This window comes from Pinus tabuliformis, chromosome 7, assembly GCF_031772625.1.
Source record: "Pinus tabuliformis cultivar Carrire ecotype Pingquan chromosome 7, CPIR1, whole genome shotgun sequence".
Classification (NCBI taxonomy): Eukaryota; Viridiplantae; Streptophyta; class Pinopsida; order Pinales; family Pinaceae; genus Pinus; species Pinus tabuliformis.
Window position 1 is genome coordinate 1842599451 of NC_142293.1, and position 24813 is coordinate 1842624263.

At 37.9% G+C, this 24813-nt stretch overlaps 1 long non-coding RNA gene and 2 pseudogenes across 1 annotated transcript; all 3 read left to right on the top strand.

The window, feature by feature from the left end:
* The first annotated feature begins 8318 nt into the window (after positions 1 to 8318).
* On the top strand, positions 8319 to 9351 carry LOC149255790 (galactomannan galactosyltransferase 1 pseudogene; annotated as a pseudogene).
* A 167-nt stretch (positions 9352 to 9518) lies between these two features.
* LOC149255791 (galactomannan galactosyltransferase 1-like) lies at positions 9519 to 15872 on the top strand (annotated as a pseudogene).
* A 7842-nt stretch (positions 15873 to 23714) lies between these two features.
* On the top strand, positions 23715 to 24318 carry LOC149255792 (uncharacterized). Its single transcript, XR_016266415.1, has 2 exons — positions 23715 to 23761; positions 24102 to 24318. It is a non-coding gene; the product is annotated as an uncharacterized LOC149255792 (long non-coding RNA).
* The last annotated feature ends 495 nt before the right edge of the window (positions 24319 to 24813 follow it).

Here is a 24813-nt window from a genome sequence, read left to right on the forward strand (position 1 = left end):
GTGGCAATTAAATTCCTGTAGAATTTGTAAGAGAATTACTCCACAGTGAGGGGGAGACATATAGCAGTCACCGATGACATAATCGCAGAAGTCTCGGGACTACCAGCCACCGGACCTGTATGGACGTTAAAAAAGGAGAGATTACAAAAGATTATAGAAATCTCCAGGATGAAGGCTAGAGCCTGGCAATTAAAGGAAAGGGAGTTCTGCCAGCAACGTTAGGAGAGCCCTGGGAAGAATTGGCAAGAACCGTTCAAAGCTACATCACCTTTGAAGGCAGAAAAGACGTGGTAAGACCACGACATCTTAAACTCTTAACTGTCCTAAAGCATAAATGCTCTGTAAATTTACCTGCACTTTTGAATTCATTACCTCATGACATTGCACGGAGCTTAAAAGAGGCACAGCATGTAGATTCATTCGTTAGTCATCATGGGTTAATTCGATTAATTGTCAGTCATAGCCTCACCCAGCAGCAAAGCAGCTGGGAAGAGCTAATTGTAATAATAAATGGGGGGCTGACAGCATCATCCCCAAAACGTAAGCATGCCACTAGTACACCTGAGCGTCCAGAAAAGCGCAGAGAATTAGCAAAACAGAAACATGTCACTAGTACATCCGGGCGTCCAGAAAAACGCAAGGAATCGGCAAAGCGTAAGCATGCCACCGGTACACCTGAACAGCCAGAAAAATGCAGGAAATCGGTTCGGTTAGCACGAATACGAGGGAGGCTGGAAAAGCTCTAGGAAAACACCAGCCAGCCAGTAGAAATTGAAGATGAGCAACCCTCACGGCCAGAAGAAGAGGCCGAGCAATCTGAAGGAGAAGAGAAAGAAGAGGCCGAGAAATCTGAAGAGGAGGCCGAGCAATCGGAAGAAGAAAATGAGGAAGAAGTCGAGCAGTATGAAACAGAAGCTGAGCATTCTAAAACAGAAGCCGAGCGATCTGAGAAGGAGGAGGAAATGGAATAGCAGGAAGGTAGCTCATTGCAGGACCCAGTGGGAGAAGACGAATTGGCCGCAGTCTTCGCCAATATGGGCGAATATGGCCAACCTTCTAGTCCATCAGACCTCCATGACAAACCCCAGGAGGAAAATGCACCTGAAAAACCACATGCAAAGGAGGCAGAAGAAGAAAATCGGCTTGTTCATGATAAAGAAACAATAGGAGATACTAAACAGGAACAATCCGTTCCTAACGAGAAGACACCAGAAGAAATTCTGGAGGAAGCAGGGGCAGAAAAAGAAGTTACCCAAGAATTGACAGAACCAGTTAGGGTTCCTACCCCAGAACAGCCAGAATAGAGCAATGAAGAAGCACCCCAGAAGGAAGATCCAGGGACTAGTCACAGTCCAGGCCACAGTGAACAGCCTGCTGTTCCTTCTAACGAAATTTTGGAAATTAAAGAATTGCGAAAGGAACAACAAAGATTATTGAACATAATAGTCCAACTCCACTAGCAGATTAGGATCCTAAAAGCAAGACAAAGGGTAAAAATGACTTCAGGAGGGAAAAAGGTGACCACTTCAGCAAAACCTTGCAAGGCAAAAGGGCGGAGGAGCAGAATTCGTCCTGATGTTCAAAACCCTGTCGAAAACCCAACTGTTGTTCCAAATGATGTTGAGGAACAGACTGTTGTTCCATTTGAAAAGGAACAGCAACATACTGATATTCACGTTAAAATAGAAATGGATGATATGATGACCTGTGATAAGGAAATTCAGACGGAGGCACCACTTTCAGGAGTGACAAGGGTTCTGAACTCAAAGAAACGCAATAGGAAAGTTCAGGTAAAACTCCTGACCTCCACTGTTGCATGGAGAAGAGATCCAAAAACAGTAACCCTGCGAAAAGGGTTGAAGCAAGCCCAGCAAGAAGCAGAAAATCTTAGAGAGCAAACGGTCCCTCTCGAAAAGTATGAAGAGCTACAACAGCAACTTAGGAACATCAATCAATCCGAAAGCCAGGCTTTTGAAGGTTGGCGGAGGGAACAAGAGAATGTTGCAAAGGTAACTCGTAGGCTAGATATTGTTATCAAGCAGATGGATACCTTGTGTTCTTTATACAATGATGTCTTAGCATGTAGGGCCCCTGCCAAAAATTATGCCCTGTTCTTATTGGAACGATATTTGCAATTAAAAATAAAAGCTGTTAAAGCAGGTGCCCCCATACAAATTAACACTGTCAATGATTTTATAGACTGCTGTAAGCACTACGGGGTAAAAATCCAGAGACTACTGTGTGAGTTCTATTTACATAACCTTGTATTAGACTAGGAGACTGAGCTGAACCCTGGCCCCCTTGTTGGAGACATCCAATTGCAGGCATTCATCTCATTTGGGGTTAATTATATTAAATGGCTTAAGGCCTATAATACTTTCCAGAGGCAAGAAAACGGCTTAGATTTGTGGGTAAGGGCTGAGCTTAGGAACCCAGTCCAGTTGTGGAAAGCACATAGCAACCTCATGAAGACTCCAAGTGTCATTGAAACATTAGGACCCATGCATGAGGCACTCATTTGACAGGGATTAGAATACTTTCTTTCTATCAAAGACCTTGCCATTGATGCAACTAAATTTTGGTATCAAATCTCTAATCCGAATATCCAGCTCACGGAACCGTTTAAGTATGAAAATTTTAAATTAGCTGCCAATCGTTTGCACCTTTATGGCGAAATCATTTTGAGAGCAGGGCCATCCTCGTTAGGATATAGGTTCCGGAGTCCAATTATTTGGCACCCTGCACCCGGATACCAAGCCCTGTATGAGATGCCCGAGGGTCCGATAGGCCATTTCTTTGACTACCTCGTTACTCATCATGGTTGCAGGCCTCCGCATGAGATTCCATCTCCCGCCTATTATCTCACTACCTTGCATGTCAACTACAAAGTTTTCATGAGGGCATGAAACAGGGTAAGCAGGGGGGTGTGTGGAGTACTAAAAGAGGTATGTTTTTGATGATCATTTCAGTATCTTTTCAGTAGAACTTGCAAACCTTTTTTCATCATGAACTTGGAAAACGATAAAGAATTATAACAAAACATGTGAGATTAATATGCAAGACTAAAACGCTGACAATTGTCATTTCCTCATGCAGGAAGGAGTGCAAACGAGGAGTTGTCGTTCCAAAGGAAAGGACAAGGACGAGATAACCGTTGTCCCTTTGACGGGAGACCGAATGCAAACAAGGCTAAGTAGATCAAAGAAAATTGGCCCTGAAAAGGAGGTGGAAACACTAGCTCGGCGCAGGAGAGAAAAGAGATGATTAAGGATTAACGGTTCGGCGAATCCCTCAATATCCTTGATCCTGAGGGATCGCTGTTTTATCTATTTTTATACTTAGACATCTCCGCCATCACCCTTATAAAAGGGATAGCATTGTTAGCTCGGGAGGGAGTTAGACATGATTATGTTTTTATGTAATTTCTATAAAGATCAAAACTTTGATCATCGAGTCTCGATAAGAACTGGTTTATTGTAATCTTACTTCATGCATTAATACAAACTTGGTGATTACTTCATCTCCGAGTCTGGATTAACCTAAAGCGGTGTACCCCTGGAGGCTAAGGGCTCGTCCCTGGAGGACACTTGCTCCTATATTATTACGATTTGGCTTCTGCGTGGTTTGCTTATCACCGTTATTTGGTAATCTAATATGCTTTATAAGTTTACATCACATGCTCTGTTATGTTTAATTCATTAGGGTTTCCATAGACAGAACTATCGTATTAACTCTGCATCATATTACTGTTCCTTTCAGAGTTCATTGAATATTACTAGTCTTAACAGAATACTATTATTATCCCATTACAAAGCTTTTGTGTTGTGCACCTGTTCATTCACGTTACAGAATTTATCTTGGGAATTATGTTCTTTACGATTGTTGAATTGATGAGCGATGTTGTTATATTTTGAAATGTAGTCGTATTCCTTCTAACTGAGATTGATATTTGGATCAGATTACTCTTTAAGCGTGCTGTGTGCGTATATGGTTTTTAAGCGTTGTTCCATAACTTATCAGTAATCAGTATTGTTCCATTGGTGTGTGTTGTTCGATCTTCCTTAAGAGTGAAAGATTGTTGTTTGATTACGATTAATGCATTTGATTTGGTAGATTAAGTTTGTTACTGCTCACGAGACTTAGTTGTTGTTCTATTTCATAGATGTTGTTCCATTTAAGAATTGTTGTTCCATTACAGACTTGTTGTTCGATTTCTTATTTGTTGTTCCATTTTCTTATCTGCCGTTCCATTTGCTGGCGTTTGTTATTTTGGTGTGGGAGATGATCTAAGGCTGTAGTGAGCCTTGGCATTTACTGTTTGGCTCCCAGATCCACGGTCTTTTCTCTAATTTCCTTTTCCATCAGTTTCCAAAGGGATGGGTTATCGCTACCGAACCCTTGACTGATAAGTTTCCTAGTTTTCTGAGTGTGTGATTTACTCTTTTGAAGTAGTTTAGTTGTAGACAAGCATCCGTTTACTCTTGTATTTCTAAACATTGTACTACTAGCATTACTCTTGCAAATGATAGCCTCAGACTGAGACACTCTTTTAAATAACAAAACGCTCCCGGATTGGCATATTAATGTGAGGTAATTAGAGGTTAAAGAGACCCTTTTTATAGCTCTACACCGGGTTACCTAACGTGTGGGAGGCAAATTGAGAGTTGTTCACAAAGGAGCTATATACCCAGAAAATGACCGAGATTAAAAGCAAGACTAGAGAAACTCCTAAGAAAATGCCAGTCCTTAAAGGAACAACGATAGAGAATTTCCTCGAGAAATAATTTCACCTTCTCAATATGGTTAAAGGTGCCTTCCAACACAAACTGGATTATGCAGGGGTGATCAATCTCAAGTTTCATTATAGGGAGTTCAACTCTATCCCTCCACCTCCTCCAGCCATGTGGCAATGATGCCAACAATTTTCCAACCCTCCACTACCTCAGATGGTTCATCCTCGGGTTTCAACTGCTTCTCACTAGGCCTCAACATCATCTTTTCATTCTTGAAAGATGACGCTTATTGTGCCACCTATGGCATTTTATTTCACTTTCCAATTATTTTTACTCTATGTTTTACTATGTTTTTGGCAAGACATTTTATGATGATTAGAAGGGTTGTGCTCTTGCGCATGCCATAATTTTGATACGTGATTTTTTCAATTATGGCAAAGATCAAGAAAGAATAGTTCTTTAACACCCTATGTTTTAAGGTCTTTGTATATATATGGTCTCGACAAAGGAAAAGACGTTCAGAATTTTGGAAAGAAAACTCTATGTTATTTTGGGAACATTTTTTGCTTCTTTGAAGTATATATCACTTAGTTTATGAATGAAAATCATGGCGACTCCTTCATTCTAGGATTAGAGCATGTCTTCTCTGTTTTATAATTTCATAGTGTTCATGTTCTTGTGAGATTCCATGTTATGTATCTGCAAGATATGTTTCCTTTTTTCTTACAGATTCATTTGAATTAAGATACTAGCACAAATTCCTCTATGAGTCCTTGGAAACTAACTCTTTAATTGTGCTCCATGAATCTTTGCACCCATTCCTTCTGCATATTCATCATGTCATTCTGAACTCATAAAAGTGTATAATTCTCAATATCTCGAGCTCTATATGATGAGTTACTTTCTCCTTTCATTTCCATTGTCATGCTCTTGCTAAAGTCATTGATTTGTAATTCCTTGAGTTGTTTGGCCTTCTTGATTTATCATTTATGCTTTTGAGTATCATACACATATATATGAATGTATAAATAGATCATGGATTATGTCTTTCTTTGATGATTGAACCAACTAAACTCTGTGTAAGAGAAGTTATAAGTGATGTCTCTATTCTTTGAAGAACTACAGGAGACACATGAGTTATAGATGCTCTAGGCATTGGTCCCTTAGCAATTTGAGGTTGTCTCTAGAATCCACAATAGGGTCTAAAGGCCTAATCCCTCCCCAACAACACCTAAATATTCTTGGCAGCAATATAATGTTCTAAATGTGCTATGTTGCACTAAGTCTAGCTATTTTTTTATTATATGGGAGGATGTTGAGTAGGGGGTTAGACCTCCACATAAGAGGATGAGGACCTGGCACTAGCTAGCAACTAGCATTTCAATATCTTGTGTGGATCCATGACCCACTCTTAGGATTCACCAATGTCAAAGTAGTTAACATGGTGACCTAAGATAAACTCAACTAATAATTTATTAATGAAATATAATGGGACCTCCATATTATTACAAGGAAATTAGTCAAAATCCATGAACCTCCTATCCCTCTAGTTGTCAACAAAAGGTTGGTAGGTGTGTGAGTCTAGACAAATGAATTTCTTTGTGACTAGAGGTTGTGTTATGATTCTAGGGTCACTAAACAATGTCATCAAATATTGTTTTAAAATGTTGAGGTCTCTAAGTAAACTTGGGTTCTTTTTAATGTGTCTTGTAATAGTAAATAAATTATATACCTATAATAATTTTTTTGATAATAAGCTTTGGGTGTTTTTAATAGAAGTAACAATGGTATCTACTCACATGGTTAGTGAAATTTATAATGGAATTCTGAATTGTATCCCCGCATTGGGGTTTGTCCCTAGTTAGCAACCACATCTTGTGTCTCTTGTCTTTACTTGTTTTCTTTCGATCTTTTAATGTTCTATCTACACTTTACTTTATGTTTATGTGATTGCTAAACAGTTGCTAATAAAAATATTTGAAATCAACTACTCTAAACATAGAACATACCATAATTACGCCGTAAGGCGTTCCCTCTGAAATCAATTGCCCTCTTATTACGTCGTAAGGCGTTCCCTCTGAAATCAATTGCCCTCTTGTCTTACCTGTCTTGCTATCATCCATCCGATCTGATGTTAGACGATTAAACTATTTGAAACCGTCGATCAAAAATAGAGTTATAACTAAAAAATAACAGTTGCAGCGAACCCTCGAAACTTAATATATGTCGCTGCCTATTCCAAGGGTTAGCGGAGCGGAGGGGCTGGGGGTTGAACCGTAGTTGCCCTCTGTTTCGCTCCTCCCTTCAACAGTGCGACCTAGGTTCTCTTATTTTGCTGAGCCATCGGAGTAGTTTTTGCGCGGTGTTTCAGAGCAATGAACATGAAATAAATGAGAATGAACAGGAATCCTTGTATCGGTCAAGTTCCCTCTGTTTTGCTCCTCCCTTCAACAGTGCGACCTAGGTTCTCTTATTTTGCTGAGCCACCGGAGTAGTTTTTGCGCGGTGTTTCAGAGCAATGAACATGAAATAAATGAGAATGAACAGGAATCCTTGTATTCGTCAATGGATGAGTGGGAGGAAATTTCTGATAAGTCTAACTCATTTCTAAAACGATATACTTCCATTGGGAAAGAGTAAGTGATTGTTTACCCATTGGATGTGCTATATTAGAGATCTGGCGAAGTCCTTCAAGCACATCACATTCTCCCACATTTACAGAGAGCAGAATATGGTGGCTGATCTACTATCGAAACGTGGCAGATCTATCATGCTGGCGAAATAAGCTACAATTATTTTGTTAATGGATCCATTTGTAGCTCTGGATGTTTCAAATATAATGGTATACACTGCATTGTCTGTCTGCCCTTCTAAAGCAGAGACAGAGTATCATCATCGCTGAAATAAACAAGGAAAGATGTTCATCGGGTTTTTTATTGAGTTGAGAGGTTTTGTAATTCTGTCTTTCTTTTATCAAAATTGAGATTTTGCTAATGTAAACCCAAATTTATCATGTAAGCCCAGCCTTAAGCAGATTAGAGCTCTATCCATAGAGCAGCAGTTGTAGTACTGTGTCATTTTGGATTTCAGAAGGGTGAATATTGTAACTATTTTTTCTTATTATAATGAAAGATAGCCTGTTTTTTCTTTTGTGAAAATAGGTAATTGTTTACCCATCTGGGATTGGGTATTATAGAAATGTATGCGCGGCAGATGCAACACAAAATTCTGTTGTGTACAGTGGTGATTTCAAACGGGAAAAGCGATATTTGATGCATTGCAGTGCCTTAGCCCAAATTATAGTATAGGTATTTCGTCAAACACTTTGTGCACAACCTCAAACAAAGGCAAATTGCTGAGCCACCGGAGTAGTTTTTGCACGGTGTTTCAGAGCAATGAACATGAAATAAATGAGAATGAACAGGAATCCTTGTATCGGTCAAGTTCCCTCTGTTTCGCTCCTCCCTTCAACAGTGCGACCTAGGTTCTCTTATTTTGGTGAGCCACCGGAGTAGTTTTTGCGCGGTGTTTCAGAGCAATGAACATGAAATAAATGAGAATGAATAGGAATCCTTGTATTCGTCAATGGATGAGTGGGAGGAAAGTTCTGATAATTTCTATGCTGATTTTGACTTTAGTTACACTGTGGGGAGCACAGTAAAAAACTGGGACCTCAAGAGACAAAAATGGTTGCAGACCCGTCCTCATATAAAGAACTATACAGGCCTCGTATCTTGGTATTGACAGGCTCACAGCCTTATCCCTGCAAGAACCCAATTGGGGATCATCTGCTTCTGAGGTGATTCAAGAAAAAGCAGGATTACTACAGAATCCATGGCTTGGACATGTTTTACAACACAATCTCCTTAATCAGAAAATGTTCACTTTCTGGGCCAAAATTCCTTTGATTAGGGCAGCCATGGTGGCTCACCCTGAAGCTGAGTGGATATGGTGGATGGACTCAAATGTTGTGAGCAGAGACATGGAATTTGTGCACCCATTGGACAAGTACAAGGACTACAATTTAATAGTCCATGGATGGGAGAAAAATGTTTATAAGAAGAGGAGCTAGTTGGGAATCAATGCAGGGGTTTTTCTTAAGCGAAACTGTGAATGGTCCATGGATTTCATGGAGAGGTGGGCTGTGATCAGAGTCCTCTGTATGAGTCCTTTGCTAAGATTTTAACTAATGTGCTGCCTGAGAGAGCTCTCACTGAATCTGATGGCTAGTCTGCACTTATTTATCTTATGATCAAAGAGAAAAAGAAATGGACCAGCATGATTTATATTGAGACTGGCTATTTTTTTCAGTATTATTGGTTGGACATTGTTGGGAATTTTGAGAATGTAAGTAAGATATATGATGCCATGCATGCCAAACATCCAGAGCTGAGGCGTAGATATGCTGAGAAAAGTGCCAGACTGTAATATGTATGCAGAGAAGCGAGAGAATTATTTGAAGGAAATTTGGGCTGGGCTTTTAGAGAGGAGGCCATTTCTAACTCACTTCACTGGGTGTCAGCCCTACAGTGGGAACCATAACCCCATATGCAAGGCAGAATATTGTTGGAATGGTAAGGGTTTGCAGTCCGATTCAATTCGATTAATAGATTTATAGTCCAATTCATTTCGATTCATAAAATTCCTCTCTCTAGTAGTAAACTATGGCATCTATTCATTTTAGAATAGATTTTAGCTACTTTTTAGCATAAATAACTCCATAAAGATACTAGAGAGAGACCCATTTTATTATGGATAGAATGAGTATTTAATCGCCCTGCAAAACCAAATCCTCATTAATCAGAAAATGTTCACGTTCTGGGCCAAAATTCCCTTGATTAGGGCAGCCATGGTGGCTCACCCTGAAGCTGAGTGGATATGGTGGATGGACTCCGATGCTGTGATCACAGACATGAAATTTGAGCACCCATTGGACAAGTACAAGGACTACAATTTAATAGTCCATGGATGGGAGCAAAATGTTTACAAGAAAATGAGCTGGTTGGATATCAATGCAGGGGTTTTTCTTATGCGAAACTGTGAATGGTCCATGGATTTCATGGAGAGGTGGGCTGTGATGGGGCCTCAGAGTCCTCTGTATGAGTCCTTTGCTAAGATTTTAACTGATCTGCTGCCTGACAAAGCTCTAACTAAATCTGATGACAGGTCTGCACTTATTTATCTTATGATCAAAGAGAAGAAGAAATGGACCAGCATTTATCTTATGATCAAAGAGAAGAAGAAATGGACCAGCATGATTTATATTGAGAATGACTATTTTTTTCTCTTTTATTGGTTGGACATTGTTGGGAATTTCGAGAATGTAAGATATATGATGCCATGGATGCCAAACATCTAGAGCTGAGGCATAGATATGCTGAGAAAAGTGCCAGACTGTATGCAGAGAAGCGAGTGCGTTATTTGAGCACCCATTAGCTACTTTTTAGCATGTTGTGATCACAGACATGGAATTTGAGCACCCATTGGACAAGTACAAGGACTACAATTTAATAGTCCAAGGATGGGAGCAAAATGTTTATAAGAAAAGGAGCTGGTTGGATATCAATGCAGGGGTTTTTATTATGCCAAACTGTGAATGGTCCATGGATTTCATGGAGAGGTGGGCTGTGATGGGACCTCAGAGTCCTTTGTATGAGTCCTTTGCTAAGATTTTAATTGATGTGCTGCCTGACGGAGCTTTAACTAAATCTGATGACTAGTCTGCACTTATTTATCTTATGATCAAAGAGAAGAAGAAATGACCAGCATTTATCTTATGATCAAAGAGAAGAAGAAATGGACCAGCATGATTTATATTGAGAATGACTATTTTTTTCAGTTTTATTGGTTGGACATTGTTGGGATTTTTTAGAATGTAAGATATATCATGCCATGGATGCCAAACATACAGAGCTGAGGCGCAAATATGCTGAGAAAAGTGCCAGACTGTATGCAGAGAAGCGAGAGCATTATTTGAAGGAAATTTGGGCTGGGCTTTTAGAGAGGAGGCCATTTGTGACTCACTTCACTGGGTGTCAACCTTGCAATGGGAACCATAACCCCATATATAAGGCATAAGATTGTTGGAATGGTGTGGAGAGATCTCTGGATTTTGCAGATGATCAGGTGGTCAGGATTTATGTATTTCGGAGGCCTCAGCATCAATTTGTAGCTGTTAGTCCAATTCAATTCGATTAATAGATTTATAGTCCAATCCATTTCGATTCATAAAATTTCTCTCTGTAGTAGTAAATGATGGCATCTATTCATTTTAGATTAGATTTTAGCTACTATTTAGCATAAATAACTCCATAAAGATACTAGAGAGAGGCCCAGTTTATCATGGATAGAATGAGTATTTAATCACCCTGTAAAACCAAATCCTCCTTAATAAAAAAATGTTCACGTTCTGGGCCAAAATTCCTTTGATTAGGGAAGCCATGGTGGCTCACCCTGAAGCTGAGTGGATATGGCGGATGGACTCAGATGCTGTGATCATGGACATGGAATTTGAGCACCCATTGGACAAGTACAAGGATTACAATTTAATAGTCCATGGATGGGAGCAAAATGTTTATAAGAAAAGGAGTTAGTTGGGAATCAATGCAGGGGTTTTTCTTGTGCGAAACTGTGAATGGTCCATGGATTTCATGGAGAGGTGGGCTGTGATGTGGACTCAGAGTCCTCTGTATGAGTCATTTGCTAAGATTTTAAATGAGGCCCATTTTGTTATGGATAGAATGAGTATTTAATCGCCCTGTAAAACCAAATTCATTATTCAGTGCAATTTATTTTCTCATATATTTCATAATACTCAGACCGTTGTTCTGTAACCAATAGTAGTTGCAGATGCTGAGGGATAAACAAAGCGTGGATTATCGGGCATGTATTCTAGCTGAAAAAATTAATAGAAGTAGGAAGTCCAATTGGCCAATTTGGTTTGCCAACCATAAAGCTTCCAAAATCACATGTATTACTTTGTTTAGGTTCCAAATACCTTTCCAGGAAAATTAATAAACATTGAGCGAGTCATTAAATTTAGGTGATTTGCAGAAGCACAAATGAAGCTACTATCAAATGGCTTAAACGAAGCAATGAGAAGGCTACAAAGGCCTCTCTAAACTATTATTAATAGTTATGGAGTTTTGAAGATTTTGTTGCTGTCTACAGAAGCTCAAAGTCATATTTATGTGAGAGATCAAATCAAGAGGAAAGTGGTGGAACTCGAACCAAATGCAACCCCAGAAAGATCAAGTCTTTAGAGAAGCAACAACCCAAAAATAATTCCATGAAACCTCCATCCAAAGGGTTAAAAGAGACCAGCAAACTTAGAAGGTTATACAATGGCATCTCTACTAGCAGAGAAACATCAGATCATGGCATTAGTTCCAGTAAAGGCTCAAGCACACTTTCTGGCAGAGGATCTCACAGATCAGACTCATTCAGAGAAGACCCGAAGATCATCAAGGGAGATGAAAGATACCAATATAGCTTTCTCGTAAACTTTTACACTGCCTTCTCTTTACATGGTCCCTAAAAGGACCTTCCGTTTGAGAATAACGGTCCTGAAACTGAGATTTGTGGGCATTTGGTTGAATTGCAAAAACTTGCCCTGTTTTTCATTGATGGTAGATATTTTGTAGTCCTTCAATGATTACGGAAGGGCCTTTTTGTTTCCTAAAATTTGCTTCTCATATGGATGACTTTGATAATCGTTTTACCTTTGGTTAATCAGGTAGCCTTCACTAGACACTGCGACAGTTAAATCACAAGTAACTCTCCAGGGTGCATTTTAGATTAGATTTTAGCTACTTTTTAGCATAAATAACTCCATAAAGATACTAGAGAGAGGCCCATTTTATTATGGATAGAATGAGTATTTAATCGCCCTGTAAAACCAAATCCTCGTTAAAGAGAAAATGTTCACGTTCTGGGCCAAAATTCCTTTGATTAGGGCAGCCATGGTGGCTCACCCTGAAGCTGAGTGGATATGGTGGATGGACTCCGATACTGTGATCACAGACATGGAATTTGAGCACCCACTGGACAAGTACAAGGACTACAATTTAATAGTCCATGGATGGGAGCAAAATGTTTATAAGAAAAGGAGCTGGTTGGATATCAATTCAGGGGTTTTTCTTATGCGAAACTGTGAATGGTCCATGGATTTCATGGAGAGGTGGGCTGTGATGGGGCCTCAGAGTCCTCTGTATGAGTCCTTTGCTAAGATTTTAACTGATGTGCTGCCTGACAGAGCTCTAACTAAATCTGATGACAGGTCTGCACTTATTTATCTTATGATCAAAGAGAAGAAAAATGGACCAGCATTTATCCTATGATCAAAGAGAAGAAGAAATGGACCAGCATGATTTATATTGAGAATCACTATTTTTTTCAGTTTTATTGGTTGGACATTGTTGGGAATTTCGAGAATGTAAGATATATGATGCCATGGATGCCAAACATCTAGAGCTGAGGCGTAGATATGCTGAGAAAAGTGCCAGACTGTATGCAGAGAAGCGAGTGCGTTATTTGAAGGAAATTTGGGCTGGGATTTTAGAGAGGAGGCCATTTGTGGCTCACTTCACTAGGTGTCAGCCCTATAGTGGGAACTATAACCCCATATACAAGGCAGAAGATTGTTGGAATGGTATGCAGAGGTCTCTAGATTTTGCAGTTGACAAGGTGCTCAGGATTTATGGATTTCGGAGGCCTCAACATCAATTTGTAGCTGTTAGTCCGATTCAATTCGATTAATAGATTTATAGTCCAATTCATTTCGATTCATAAAATTCCTCTCTGTAGTAGTAAACTATGGCATCTATTCATTTTAGATTAGATTTTAGCTACTTTTTAGCATGCTGTGATCACAGACATGGAATTTGAGCACCCATTGGACAAGTACAAGGACTACAATTTAATAGTCCATGGATGGGAGCAAAATGTTTATAAGAAAAGGAGTTGGTTGGATATCAATGCAGGGGTTTTTATTATGTGAAACTGTGAATGGTCCATGGATTTCATTGAGAGGTGGGCTGTGATGGGACCTCAGAGTCCTCTGTATGAGTCCTTTGCTAAGATTTTAACTAATGTGCTACCTGAAAGAGCTCTAAATAAATCTGATAACTAGTTTGCACGTATTTATCTTATGATCAAAGAGAAGAAGAGATGACCAGCATTTATCTTATGATCAAAGAGAAGAAGAAATAGACTAGCATGATTTATATTGAGAATGACTATTTTTTTCAGTTTTATTGGTTGGACATTGTTGGGAATTTTGAGAATGTAAGATATATGATGCCATGGATGCCAAACATACAGAGCTGAGGCGCAGATATGCTGAGAAAAGTGCCAGACTGTATGCAAAGAAGCAAGAGAATTATTTGAAGGAAATTTGGGCTGGGCTTTTAGAGAGGAGGCCATTTGTGACTCACTTCACTAGGTGTCAACCCTGTAGTGGGAACCATAACCCCATATACAAGGCATAAGATTGTTGGAATGGTATGGAGAGATCTCTGGATTTTGCTGATGATCAGGTGGTCAGGATTTACGGATTTCGGAGGCCTCAGCATCAATCTGTAGCTGTTAGTCCAATTCAATTCGATTAATAGATTTATAGTCCAATTCATTTTGATTCATAAAATTTCTCTCTGTAGTAGTAAACGATGGCATCTATTCATTCTAGATTAGATTTTAGCTACTATTTAGCATAAATAACTCCATAAAGATACTAGAGAGAGGCCCAATTTATCATGGATAGAATGATTATTTAATCGCCCTGTAAAATCAAATCCTCCTTAATCAAAAAATGTTCACGTTCTGGGCCAAAATTCCTTTGATTAGGGCAGCCATGGTGGCTCACCCTGAAGCTGAGTGGATATGGCGGATGGACTCAGATGCTGTGATCACGGACATGGAATTTGAGCTCCCATTGGACAAGTACAAGGACTACAATTTAATAGTCCATGGATGGGAGCAAAATGTTTATAAGAAAAGGAGTTAGTTGGGAAACAATGCAGGGGTTTTTCTTATGCGAAACTGTGAATAGTCCATGGATTTCATGGAGAGGTGGGCTGTGATGAGGACTCAGAGTCCTCTGTATGAGTCATTTGCTAAGATTTTAACTGAGGCCCATTTTATTATGGATAGAATGAGTATTTAATTGCCCTGTAAAACCAAATTCATTATTCAGTGCAATTTATTTTCTCATATATTTCATAATACTCAGACCATCGTTCTATAACCAACAGTAGTTGCAGATGCTGAGGGATAAACAAAGCGTGGATTATCGGGCATGTATTCTAGCTGAAAAAATTAGTAGAAGTAGGAAGTCCAATTGGCCAATTTGGTTTGCCAACCATAAAGCTTCCAAAATCACATATATTACTTTGTTTAGGTTCCAAATGCCTTTCTAGGAAAATTAATAAACATTGAGCGACTCATTAAATTTAGGTGATTTGCAGAATCACAAATGAAGCTACTATCAAATGGCTTAAACGAAGCAATGAGAAGGCTACAAAGGCCTCTCTAAACTATTATTAATAGTTATGGAGTTTTGAAGATTTTGTTGCTGTCTACAGAAGCTCAAAGTCATATTTATGTGAGAGATCAAATCAAGAGGAAAGTGGTGGAACTCGAACCAAATGCAACCCCAGAAAGATCAAGTCTTTAAAGAATCAGCCACCCAAAAATAATTCCATGAAACCTCCATCCAAAGGGTTAAAAGAGACCAACAAACTCAGAAGGTTATACAATGGCATCTCTACTAGCAGAGAAACATCAGATCATGGCATTAGTTCCAGTAAAGGCTCAAGCACACTTTCTGGCAGAGGATCTCACAGATCAGACTCATTCATAAAAGACCCGAAGATCATCAAGGGAGATTAAAGATACCAATATAGCTTTCTCGTAAACTTTTAAACTACCTTCTCTTTACATGGTCCCTAAACGGACCTTCCGTTTGAGAATAACGGTCCTGAAACTGAGATTTGTGGGTATTTGGTTGAATTGCAAAAACTTGCCCTGTCTTTCATTGATGGTAGATATTTTGTAGTCCTTCAATGATTACGGAAGGGCCTTTTTGTTTCCTAAAATTTGCTTCTCATATGGATGACTTTGATATTCGTCTTACCTTTGGTTAATCAGGTAGCCTTCACTGGACACTGCGATAGTTGAATCACAAGTAACTCGCCAGGATGCAGAGGAGGGCACCCAGCGAAAAATTGGTCTAAGGCAACATCTGAAAGAATACAGGTACTAGTTATCCATAAATTCAGATGAAGAGCATGCTCTGGTCCTCAATGCTTGTTATCAACTTTTGTCTAATTTCTATTTGTCGATATGTGGGAAACATGACTTCTGAGATAACAACCAAAACAGAGCAAGGGCCCAAGTTTTCTAGAGTCTCACAAAGCTCCAAACACCACGGTATATCTTGATCGACACCTTTATCTGGATTCTGCAGTATAGAGATACATATCATGGGTATATATTATTGTAATCCAGACAAAGAAGTAATGTTTGAATGTGATACAATAAGATGTCCCATAGTCAGAAGTTGGACGTTGGCGCAGTGTGCCCACTATAGATATGATATATGTTTAGTAAGGTGCCTCAGGCAGGGTTTAATTATTTGGATTAATGATCCACTTCCTGTACACGAAAAATAGGTCTTGAAGAATATGATGTGGCATCAAGTTGTAATTATCTTGCTTCCAGAGGTGATTTTGTTTTGTTATGTACTACATATGAATGGGATGAATTTTATAGCTTGCATTGTTCAGCATGATTTTCAATTTGATAAATCATGATGTGTAATTTAAATATTGAGATAAATGAATGGCAAAGGGGAACACATTCTATAACGTATTTCAGACTACAAGATAGGATTAAAGATGCTTCTGGCTTGCAATCTATTTTGCTTGGTTTCAATTGATTGAAAAAGTTGTCATAGAGGAGAACATGTAGAGAGGGCCTAATGATGACCGTATTGAGTTCAAAACTCCCCATCATCTCCCAGGTCTTGAAATAAGTGCACCTTAAAATGTTTACTCAATACAATTCAAAATGCTCATGCTCCATGAGAGTGTCGATTATATACACAGAAGAAATCAAAAGAAAGATCCATAAGGGTCACAATGGACATCGCTGAATATTTGAGTATCCTCCCATTAACAAGGATAGGTCATATGCCCTCTTATCTACCAATATCTGTGTTTTCTGAAGACTATATACACAGAATAAAACAAAAGAAAGATTCATAAGGGTCACAACGGACATGGCTGTATATTTGAGTATCTTACCATTAACAAGGATAGGTCATATGCCCTCTTATCTACCAATATCTGTATTTGCTGAAGACAATATACACAGAGGAAAACAAAAGAAAGATCCATAAGGGTCACAACGGACATGGCTGTATATTTGAGTATCCTCCCATTAACAAGGATAGGTCATATGCCCTCTTATCTACCAATATCTGTATTTGGTAGAAGACTAGATTTCATGCAAACCAACTAAGTTCTGATGATTATCTCAAATCAAGAAGTTAGATTTTTATGAATTGAAATCCAAGTGTATTAGTAAGATACAAAACGGTTGTCATAAGCCTTGGAAACTGCTTTGGCACAAACTTGTGTAAAATCCTAACAAATATGCAAATGTCATTGGAAATACTTACAGCCTTTCCTTTGCAGCTTCTGGTGCAAATGCTAGTTTAACTATATATGAGTTGGCAGCTTCAAAATCTTTTTCATCTTTTTGTCTTTTGGTTTATTTTGACAAATATAACCTAACCACTGATTTGATTATATATGATACCTATGTAGACGTCTATTTAAGTAAAAGACTTGCTAATATGGGGAATCTGCCATGGATGGCATTGAGATGCTGGAGAGCTGTGAGGACAGGTTTTGAAATAAATGTAAAGGCCCGCCCTGTTTTTACACAGATCGTCATGTAGTAACCCTAACCCTAAACCTATCGTAAGCCTGTACTGTTTGACGACGGATTTTATTTATTGAGCAGCGGGTGAAGTCATTATCGTTTCAGTTTTTGAATGGGGAAGTGTGATGAGTCATTATCTGTAGGAACATAAAATAGAATATTGGATGGATGTGTTTGTATTTGTTTGGAGGAGTAATCAATTATTATGGCAAGCGTATCATACGCGTCGATCGCATGATGGCAAAGTATGGGTATGAAAACTCAAAACCGAAATTTATGCTTTGTGAGTGTAAGACAAGGTGGCATAACCTAGCGTATAGCACAAATACAATATAAGTGTATTTAAATATAAATTTCATAGTCTCAATTTACACTATCCAAGTAGTATAAATTGCTAAGGGACATATGCTAATCAATTCTCAACAATTTAATCTAACATGAATGGTAATTTAATACATTTCAATTAGAATACCATGACCTGCATTACTATTTATTTCATGAAACATTTAGAACCTTTTGGAAATTTTAAAGATAAATATGATTCCATCACCCTTAATAAGTTAATATCATCCTCTAATACTAGGAAAGTGTTATGCACTCTTATCCACTACTTACTTGTTTTGGGGCCTTTCTTATTATTTCTTAAATCATTCATATGCATGTAATATTTTAGCAAATTACCATAGCCTTGAATGTGTACCCAAAAAACACTAAAGTTCCTACATATCCATAAATTTCATGCATATATTTTTGTATACGGAAGCTTGTTTCATACACCATACCTGCATGTGTGGTACATCAAACAATTAGGTTTTTGTTACTTCAACAATAATGGTGGAAATTGACATTAGTGCATATGCAAGTGTTGAGAAACCACACACATGATATAACTAGACATGGATAAAAATGCCATGCTCTCCCCCCCGCCCCCTCTCTCTCTCTCTCAATGAATAATATAAAGATCAAGATACTAACCTCATCAATGAAATTGTCATGTCTAGTAGCCTTTATCTACCCATAGCAAGTCTATCTGCAACTCAAGAATCTATGAGGGTCACATGAAGTAAGATGGGAATTCATAGTGGGTCAATACGGTATCTATTAGACATAATTTATTGTAGGGCCTAAAGTCCTAATCCCTCCCCTAACAATACCTAAATATCCCTCATGGCAATATAATGTTCTAAATGTGCTATGTTTCACTAGGTTATAGGTCAAGGTGGAAATTGACAACTAAGTCTAGCTAATGTTTTATTATATGGGAGGATGTTGAGTAGGGGGTTAGGCCTCCACCTAAGAGGATGAGGACCTAACATTGGGTAGCAACTAGAATTTCATTGATCTTGTGTGGATCCATGACCCACTCTTAGGATTCACCAATGTCAAAGTAGTTAATATGATGACCTAAGGTAAACTCAACTAATAATTTATTAATGAAATACAAAGGGACCTCCCTATTATTACAAGGAACCATGAAACTCCTATGCCTCGAGTTGTCAACAAAAGGTTGATAGGTGTGTCAGTCCATGCAAATGCATTTCTTTGTGACTAGAGGTTGTGTTATGATTCTAGGGTGAGTAAACACTGTCATGAAATATTGTTTACAAATGTTTAGGTCTCTAAGTAATTTTTTTTTTTTAATTAGCTTTGGGTGTTTTCAATAGAACCAACAATGGTATCTAGTGACATAGTTAGTGAAAGTTATGGCGGATCTTTGGTATTTCTTAAATCTTGTACAAGGGTTCTTAATGATCTCAACTTTGCATCCATTTCAAATTTGACATTTTTAGTTTTGGGTTTGGGTTTGATCTATCTTCATGTGGCTATGGTGGGTTTGGAATTCCTCCACCTAAGGCTCAATGTTATTTAACTACACTATATTTAAATAGAGGAAACTTAAATTCTTTTTATTTATATTCTATAATTTTAAAAATTTGTGAATTATAAAAACAATAAATTATAGAAACTTACTTGGAACCAATTAAACATCAAGTCAAACTCCCACATTTCCTCAATCTCTACTAAAGTTTCTCTTCAAATTAGTGTATGAAGAGGAAAAAAATTTGTTTATGTACAAGTGGATTAGTTGCATTGTTTTTGTCCAATAAAACATAACATGAAAAAAAATATGCTTAGAATTGCATATGCACTAAAAAACTTTAATGCTTTCTTGAAAATTCTCATTTGGCCCTCTATTATGAAATATGAAAGTTACATACTCATGAAGGTAGGCATATTCTTAACAATGTAAAAAGACTCCTAAAGAATTTTGAGAATAAGATACAAATATCTAAGAAGACCACTCTTTGAGTTTTCTATCCATCTAACCATATGATTACATGGACATTCGCATATATCACTTTTTTTAGGAAATTTATCTTGTAACGAGGAGTTATATTTCTCCGACATAGGATAAGATGTTAAATCTATTGAGTTTGGAGCTCTTGAATTAAAGTGATGATACAATAGATAATATATGATTTTATGGGTTCATCCAATGGATAGAGATATATTTATTTTAATGAAAATCAAAAGTGACAAAAATTTCATCTTTGAATAATTTATTAGAAACAATGATTTTTCTTTAGAGTTTTTGCAAATGATTGGTAAGGCCCTTAGCTATATTATGAAGTTTCTCATATAATACTTAATTGCAAAGTTAATGCTTGAAGCCTTTAATCATAAAGGAAAGACAATTTTAAAAATTAAGTTTATGATTTTGTATGTATTTAACAGATCAAATATCTATTCTTTAATATATTTAATTTAAGTTAAGTTAAAGCATAATTAATGTCCATTAAATCTCAAAATTGACCCATGAAAATGTGAAAAATGCAACATAAATATATTTAAATGAACACATTATATTAAAAACTAAACCTTCAAAAATAAGGTCAAAGCATTTGGAAATAGTAAACTTAGTGAAATAAAAATTTATTGAAGAAGCATAAAGACAAGGAATCCCTAAACATTGTCCATTGCTTTAGAGAGACATTTTTACAACTCAAAGTTAGAAAGAGAGTTTGTGATTATCATGTATTTAAGAGATTTAATAGGCCTAAGAGATTCATTGAACTTATTGTTAAATATAAGCTTAAATGTTGATGGTAAGACCTCTTATTAAAAGAAGTAATCAATGTGTTCTTTGTTTACTTGGAGACATATCTAATTTTTATAAATCATAAAAACTTAAAAAAATATATAAATTTCATAAATATAAATTTAAAATTGCTTTGACTTAAACAAAAATCCATATAAAGCATAAATCCTATATCCTATAGATTTTAGTGTTTTTCAAAATTTTCTATTATATACCCTCTCAACTTTTATAACCTATTGAAACTATGCCCTTAGAGTCTTAGCACCTTAAACTTCAAAACTCCTTATTTCTAGGAGAAGACCTTAAAATTCTGACCTCTAAAAGAATTAAATTTGAGCTAAAATTTATACATGGAACTTTATGCAAAAATGGCTCATTTTGAATAGTTTTTATCTTATAGGTCAAACCAAACTATGAGACATAACACTTTTATATATATAGTTGTCAGCTTTTATATGAAATGAAATGAAATGATATTTTAACATCCACAAGATTAAAAATAGCCTAAGCTCACTATTAGTTCCATGTTTTTGGTCTTTTACAATTCAAACTTTTTCTTGTTCAAATTGATTATGGCCCAACTTTCCAACAATCCCCTCACTTTCTTGATGACCTGACCCAACTTTCCAACAATCCCCTGAGTGAAAAGACAATGCCAAAAAAGGGATGCTAGCATATTCCCATAACTTTATATTATGTATTTGATTGAATTACATTCCAATGTTTTTCCCATTCCACTGCCCAACATTACAAAATGTACACTCTACTTCTTCTCAAGCTTCTTTAGGCCTTTTCCACTTCACACTTAAGTTGACGTTAATTAGTTCTTAATTAAGCAATAAAAACTTTTACCCTCCACTGAATGCTAGCTCCAATAGACTATTTTTGTTGTAAAATACACTTAGAATTGAACTCCTCAATGTACCCAGCTCAGCTCTTTTTATGTTATGTATATATATCAATTGGCGGGTTCAAAATCGATTTCAATCTTTATGTTTTTTGGTTTATTTTGGCGAATATGAGCTAACCACTGATTTGATTATATATGATACCTATGTAGGCGTCTATTTACGTAAAAGACTTGCTAATATAGGGAATCTACCATGGCATTGGGATGAGGGAGACCTTTGAGGACAGGTTTCTAAATAAATGTAAAGGACCATGTTGGACACCTAATCCTAAAGGGTTAGCGTGGAAGTTGAATGGACAAAGCAGTCCAAGAGACCTTGGGATCTGAATCCCAAGAGTCACCTATTGTACTATAAATGTACATCTATTGTTAATAAAAATTGAACTCACTGATTTATCTTTCCTATTCTATTGTTTCCATGTGTGTTTAACATGGTATCAGAGCCATGATGTGTGATGTAGTTTTCTCACGGTTTAGCAACTGGACTGAGCTGCCTTGAATAATGCTGGCCTCCATTGATTATCCACACCTGTGCTGCCCTGACATATTCTATTTATGATTCTTGCGCTTCTCTGATCATAAACGTTTCATATTCTCGGAATGATGTCCATCAGTTAAATTCGAATTCTGTCTGCCATATTCCCTTGAAACTGCTATTGCTTAAAACCTGACATACTTTTGAACCGTGGACGCTTGTGTTAGTGTGTGGGGTCTGTCATATCCCATTTATCAGACCTCCGTCTGACATTACCTGCATTCTGAATAATTTCTCATTTGAATCAGTGTGTAGCGATTTTGGACGGCCATACAACTCCAGCAAAGTGTATCAGTGCAAGCATTGATGATTTATTGAACGCTGCCTGACAAAGAATTGTGGAGGACGCAGCTGGTATCATTCAGAACCAGAGCATTAAAACTGAAATGATGGTGCACTGCACCACCTCTGTCGCTGCCCAGTGTAACGTTTGCCTGAATGCACCAAACAGAATCGGATTTTGCAATTCATTTATGCCATACGCATCTCCCTGAAACGTTCTCTGCCTCTGTCGCTGCCCAGAGATGCATGTAACGTTTGCCTGAATGCACCAATCGGATTTTGCAATTCCGCTTCCGCTCATTTAGCATAATTCTTCTGATTTGGCATTACTACATAGTTTTCAAAACTTACCGCTCTCCATGATTCTGCACTTGAATTGATTGCAATTCCTGGAAGGTTTTGCATTTCCCGTTCATCTTTTTCTAACTCGTCTTCAGTATCTATTGCCTGCTACACAACCCAATCTATTCTACAATTGCTGAATATTTGGCTCATTAGGCTTGCATTTGAGCATTCAAGCCTTTCTCCATTTCTCCAAGAGAGTGAACTTGAACCGTTTACTTGACTATGTGCTTCATCTGCTCTCGGTTTTAAGGTGAAGTCACCCATGAAAGTCAGTTCCACCTGTGCGACCAGCGTTGTTGGATTCATGGGTAACTCGACTGCAGGAATGCTATGAACAGAATCATTTGCCTACTCACATCCCATACCGTTAACCGCAGACACCTACACGCATTCAACGCGGCTGCTGTGTATTCTTTCTTTTGGAATCGAAAGCAGAAGGATAAATTCCTTCTTACAGGATTCAGCCATACCAAAGTCCCTTTGAGCATCGCGGTAGAAAATACAGTGGTGCGCCTTACGCAGCGTGGGTGGAGAAGATTGAAAGCGGCGCGAAAAAGAATGTGGAGGTTTGAGTACAGTGGTCTTATAGGCCGGACTCAAAAGGGGCGGCGGCAGTGACCTCTTCTTGTCTCCTCACTGCGACAAGCAGAGCATGAAAAACATTGAGGATACCTGCGTAGTCCACAGCTTCAACCATTTCTGTCGCTTCGAATACACAGCCACCATTGGCGCCTTCATTCACGAGCGGGTTTCATCCTTGTGCATGACAGGATCTGTTGTCATGCCCGAGACAACATGATAGCTCGTCCACAGCTGAAGAAATCAAAGAGAAAAAGTCGTATTATTTGCAGACATTTATATATAAGGCTGCTTACGGGCCCTGTTCTCCGAAGCCTCTACGTATTTCACAGGTAGCCGCTTGTAGAGTAGCAGTTCCTTCTTCGCAAAGCGCATCATATGCAGCGAAAAAAAAAGAAGATGTCACAGATTTCCTTGTCGAGTATAACCAGACACTATTTGTTGGCAACCACCATTTTCGACAGAATGAAATTATATCAGCTATTGAAATAAACCGTGGTTTTCCTGCTCCTAGTTCTGTTACAGCTGTTACCACCGCATAATCTTGAAGAGGCCGCTGCCCATGGTCCCCCAAAACAGCAGTAACTAATTCCATTGATATGCACATACGGTTCTTATGAAGAAAATCATTGAACTCTTTTTGTTTTCTTGCAGCCTCTACGTATTTCACAGGTAGCCGCTTGTAGAGTAGCAGTTAATTACCCTGTCAGTGTTCATTGTACCTACAAGAAAAATATCTCCTTACATGTTTATAATGCATGGAAACAATTTCAAGGAAGGATTTCTCTTTGGTCCTATGCGAAAGGTAATTTATGCACTGCAAGTCCTGTGACTGCATCAGATACAGGTTTGGAAGAGTCAAAGGAGAGTGGTGTGATAATTAATGATAGGCAGATTACGGTTGAATCTCGTGAAGATGGAAAGATCCATGTTTTATGATTTTTGGGTGTAGGTAAGAGTAGATGTGACAGGTAAAGATACACAGAAGACATTTGATCATATTCTTAAGACATTAGCTAGTGAGGCAGGACCTGTTCCTGGTTTTCGAAGACAAAAAGGAGGTTCCACCATTCGTTCTATTAAAGACTCTTGGGAAATCCAGAGTTAGGAAATTTGTAATTCAAGAAATAATTAGTTCAACTGTAGCTGACTATGTTAAGAAGGAAAATTTGAAAGTGAAAAGCGATTTAACCACGAAGGAATCTGCAGAAGAATTAGATGCGACATTCGAACCAGGAAAGGAATTAAAATTTCATATAACATTAGAGCTTGAAGAAGAGCAATCTCAAAAGGAGCTTCAAGAAGAGGAGTCTCAAAAGGAGCTTGAGAAAGAGTCACAAAGTCAACCTGAAAGCTAGTTGAAAGTTACACCAGAAGCATCCTA